This window comes from Pteropus vampyrus, unplaced genomic scaffold (genome assembly GCF_000151845.1).
Source record: "Pteropus vampyrus isolate Shadow unplaced genomic scaffold, Pvam_2.0 Scaffold62, whole genome shotgun sequence".
NCBI classification, from domain to species: Eukaryota; Metazoa; Chordata; class Mammalia; order Chiroptera; family Pteropodidae; genus Pteropus; species Pteropus vampyrus.
The window spans coordinates 6,464,788-6,469,958 of NW_011888843.1; the positions used below are offsets into that span (position 1 = coordinate 6,464,788).

At 42.5% G+C, this 5,171-nt stretch overlaps 1 protein-coding gene across 10 annotated transcripts in view; it reads left to right on the forward strand.

Moving 5' to 3' along the window:
• The first annotated feature begins 3,363 nt into the window (after window positions 1–3,363).
• TCF4 (transcription factor 4) overlaps window positions 3,364–5,171 on the forward strand; it is a 340,304-nt gene continuing 338,496 nt past the window's right edge. For 2 of the 10 annotated variants that reach the window (XM_023531161.1, XM_023531162.1), the window contains exon 1: window positions 3,364–3,906. The gene's annotated coding sequence lies outside the window, so the exon portion shown is untranslated. Of the gene's footprint in view, window positions 3,907–4,572; window positions 5,156–5,171 lie in introns of those variants that run through there. The other 8 variants (XM_011361119.2, XM_011361115.2, XM_011361114.2 and 5 more) reach the window with 6 other exon arrangements.

The following is a 5,171-nucleotide window of genomic DNA, read 5'->3' on the forward strand; positions in this document are numbered from 1 at the left end:
TCTGTAACTCATTGGTGATGTGACTTTGGACATGACATTCCATGTGAGCCTTGACATCTTCAACAAAAATGAAGTTTCATCCAAGCACCCTTCAATGTCTGTGACTCATTGAGTTTCAATATTTGCCACTCCTTCCACACTCCTATAAAAGAAATGTTATCTTTAGGCATCAACTCAGTTTATACAATAATGATACCTTACATTTGATAGGACTTTGTCATTTTTCACAGCCTTTTCATGTCCACTATCTCATTCGATTTTAACCAGCCATGTAAAGTACTGAAGACGTGTTAATTATTTTACATCTCACAAAATGTGAAATTTGCTCAAGGTCATAATACAGCAGAAAAGGGTATGACACTTGTATATACCGTCCTGACTATATATGTGGCACAATTTTCTAATAAAACACTTCAGTTTTAGGATCACAAAAGTACTCAGGTTAACTCAGTTAGGGAAGGGGAGCACTGCAGGAATCAGCTCTTATGGACAGGAGGCAAGGTGGTCCTCATAATAATTGAAAAAGTATATCTAGGCATTTCTTCCTAGTACTAAATTGTCTACTTTTCTGGGAACTTCCAAAACCTTTCTGTTTTACCTAAAGAGCAATGTCCTCTGCTTATTCATGGTTCTTGTTTCCCCATAACCTTGGCTCTCACATGGCCTGACTTCCTGGCACCAGCTCTGGCTGGCTCTCATCAACATGTCTAATCCATCATTCACCATAGACTACTGTCAATCTCTTTCACTTTTAGTTGGTGTGGTCCAGTCAGCTGGGATTGGAGGGGCTGGGGCAGGAAGGACTCATGTGACACCCACATCAAGTTCTACCTCTAAATCAGCATTTATGGTCAGATTCCCAGGGAAGGGAGTCTATAGATGGAGCAGGCACTCCAAAACATATCTCCTATATTTTCCTTTTTATCTAAGTTTCACAGCATTCTACTGAGTCTTCTTTTGTCAGGTACCTCCAATATTCATAAGTATACCTATTCTTCTGATAGTTCAGGGAAAAAAAAATCAAACAAACCAAATTTACTCTTTAATTTAAAATAAGAAGGGTATTTGTACGGTTTTCTGACTGTAGGCTGCAATTAAAAAAAAAAATGCACTAGCCATCAATTGTGTGCATGTAGGTCAGAGACCCAATCCAATCATTGACTTTTTGACAATTTTAAAACCTAGAAACTAGAAGGAGCCTTATGAGATTATCTAATCTAGCCTCTGCATTTTACAGTAAAAGACAGTGACATCAAGCCTTAGGTCACAGAGCTGATTAGAGGTAGAGTCAATGGAGTATTTCTCCTAAACAAAAATCTGTGATCTTTCTATTACGTCATCTCCATAGAGCCTGTAGAGGCTTATTCTGAGAATCAGAGATAATGCTTGTGATAATGTAGCATAAAACAATGTCTAAATGTTAAATATTATTTTAAGATGAGAACATGGAATGAAGATAGAAGACAGGAATCAAATTATAAATGCCCTAATTCTTATTCTCTAAAAACTTACATATAAACAAAAGATCTTGAAAATTGATCTAAACTCTTATCTATTAATGACACAAAACTGCATCAGAAAATGGAGATTAGGATGTTCTCACTGCTGGATAATATAGGAATGTAATTGAATGTTGACTGATCATAGAAGGCCTAACTTCAAAGGTGGGCTCTATCACTTAATAAAGTTGTTTAATTAGTCAAGTTAAACTGCCCTGGTCAACCTGCTCAACTTTAAACAAAAGATCGCTACCACCAATCTAATGGCAACAGGAGTCCCCAGTCTTGGGTACTGAAAGATGAGAAACTTTTTTCAAATGAGCAGCTTGCAAAACAGGGAAACACTGTCTCTAAAAGAAACCCAAAGTGTATTCCAAGGATACAAAGGGGAGGCCATTTTTTATAGAGAAAGTTGGACCTGCCCTGGTCTCTGATTGGCCTATTTTTATGTAAATGATGAATCCAAATTTGCATAGTCTGATTGGCCCAAATAGCACTATCTTGATTGGTCAGAATAGCACATTCTAATCTGTCATTATGGAGCTGGTATGATTGGTCAGGAAGGATGCAAATGAAGATATAACTATGGGGTTCTGATTGGATGGGACAGGTCTCAGCCCATTGGTCAAAACATAGTGCCAGGAACTCCTTTATAAGGGCGGATTCAGACGGAAGGGGCACAGTTGTAGGAGGCTGGCAGCATAGTCTATGGCTTTCCCTGAAGTTCAGAGTGCTTGAGAGGTTTGTCTGCAACAGCTGTTACACTCTGGTTATGATTTGGGGCCCAATTAACCAGAAGGAGTCCTTCTTGGCAGGTATATTCGTTTGCAAGGTCTACGATAGCTTGCTTCTGGCTTTCTATATGTAAGATATAGTAGTAACATATACTCGAGAGATTCACTTTTTGGATTCAAGCAGCCAATATTTGTGAAATTATCAGAACAGTGTCTGGTGCATTGTAAACCCATGTATAAATGTTACCTGTCATTATTATTACTCACTTCTGTCTGGTAGGAGGACTAGAAAAATCTCCACTTAAAATCCTGTCGGCTAGATTAGAGCTATTAATTGGTTTAACGAGGAATTATAGGTGGAAAGATTTTAGTGGTGGCTCCACTTAAATCTTTATTTCTTTAATTCTTATGAAGTTCTTAAAAGTGGACATTGTTATTTTCATTAGCAAACTAGAGAAGGTAATTGCTTGGGCAGAACTAGGAGTTGATTCAGTACTGGTACATGCTACAAACTCGATTTGAGTCTACGAAGCAACAAATGGAAGTCTTTTCCAAGTGGAGACTTTCCAGAGCCGCAAAGTTCTCTTTTCCAGGGGTCTAGAAAAAGATAGTGTGTGGGTAGTGGACAAGGAGGAGAGGACCTACATCCCTCTTCAAGCTCAGGAGCTACAACTTGGCTCAGGGGACTTCTTCCACACTGCCCAAACCTCGCTTAGAGAAGGAGTTCCACACAGCGAGAGAACCCAGACTCAGGCTTTCCGTTAGTGAGGCCGGCGCGGCCTCTCCCGAGCCTCCCTCAGGATGAGCCACGGATCTGACTCCCTCATGGAAGTTTGTGGAATTTAATTCCTTAATTAATTTAGGAACTACAATTGTAGAACAGGGAAGGCCAAGGAACGGGAACAAAAAGAAGCGCGCAGGAACACGGTGTCGGCTAACGGCCCCAGCCTCGGGAGCCCTTGCAGATCGGTCCCACTCGCGACAGCTGCGGGAGCCCCGCCACCGCCGTAGGTCGCGGAGGAGGCGTGGCCCGCACGCGCCGCCATCTTGGGTGCCTCTCTAGGCGCTCTGTTTACCACTCGATGGTCGCCCGCTCCCGCCCCGCCCCTCCCTAGTCATTGTCTGGAGGAGCAGCGGCGGCCACAGCGCCTTCTCTTTATAAGCCCGCAGTGCCCGGATGTGAATGGATTACAATGTATCTTTCAGGGAAACCTATTATTATCAATGTGACTCCACGGGGGAGTCAATGGTGATGATGATGATGAGGAGGATGATGATGATGATGAGACACCTCTAAACTTGGAACAAGTTTAAGACTTTATAAGAGAAGAAAAAAAAACCACCAACAAGATTTGTTTGAGGAGAAATTATAACTATCCTGTATTGATTTTTTTTTATAAACAATAAGAAAAAGTTGTTGGATTTTTTTTTTTAATGATTTCTTTTTTGGGGGAGGGAATTTTGTTGCAGTTTTGTGGTGGAAAATGCAAAAACCTGAGCCAGGTGCATAATCTTGTATTCTGTGGATATCCCTGGAGCAGAACTGAATACCAGTTAAAATACTTTTTTGGGGGATACACATGTGAGATACTAAGTACTTGCAGAAGATTTTTGTCTCTCTTTTTAAAGTCACTTTCCTTGGAATATTGTGAGCATATTTGTGGCCATTTAAGGTAACGTTACAATTTGCTGTCAGAGTAAACTGTTTGTAATTGAATTTAATTTTTAAAATGTCGATCCCAATGTTTTATTAAAACAAAAGAAACAACTATTAAATAATTGCCAATGGGAAAAAGTATGTGCATGCATTTTATGTATGTACTCGCACATGTAGCAATAACAGGGTGTGTAGAATGTGTATTTTAACACGTAAAAATCGCGTATGTTGCATATACTGGATAAAGCACGCTTGTTATGAAATAATAGACTTATGAAGCTTAATTTTTATTCTAAAAAGTGATATTAAAAAGTATGTTTTAAGAGCATGCAGGGCCTGTAATGGCAAATATTGAATTAAAAACTTATAGTGCTGGTGAACGGGGACTTAACGTGTCTAGGAACTCAAGTGTGAAAACAAAACAACATCCACCCTCAAAAATTACCCCCTTTTCTTTGGGGGGGGGCGAAGTTTGCAGCTATACTATTCTGTGACTTTAAAGGGAGGGGAAAGAAAGTATGCAATTTAGGTTTCTCCCCCAACGCAAAACTACCGAAATGAAAATCTCCCCAGCAAAATGTGGCTTGGTTTATACATGGAAAAGAAAAATAGTGTTCCTCTTGGCAAAGTCTTTTTGCATCACGTGTATTTGCAGCCTAGTATTAACTCGCTTTGCCGTGTGTAGATGTGTGAGTGAGAGGGAACGAGAGTCAGAGAAAGAAAGAAGTGAGGGGATGTAAACTCGAATAAATTTCAAAGTGCCTCCGATGGTTGAAACGGGCAAAAACTGAACTGTTCAGGCTTCAGATTGTAACTGACGATCTGAGGGGAAATGAGGTGCTCGATGAATTTTCGTTTCTATTTTTTTGCGAGGCGGGGGAAGTGTTGAGATTTCTATTTCGGGGGCGGGGGTCCATCCCAGCCAGCGCGACCCGAGCGAGCCGCGTCTCCCCGCGGCAGCCCCCCCACCCATTTCTTTGCTGAACTTGCAATTCCGTGCGCCTCGGCGTGTTCCCCCTCCCCCCTTCCCTCGTCCCCTCCCCTCCCCGGAGAAGAGAGTTGGTGTTAAGAGTCAGGGATCTTGGCTGTGTGTCTGCGGATCTGTAGTGGCGGCGGCGGCGGCGGCGGCGGCGGCGGGGAAGGAGCCGGAGCGGGCGCGGGCGCAGGAGGAGGAGGAGGCGGTGGTGGTGGTGGAGGCAGTGGTTAGAAATGAACGCCGCCTCGGCGCCGGCGGTGCACGGAGAGCCCCTTCTCGCGCGCGGGCGGTAGGTACCGGCGCCG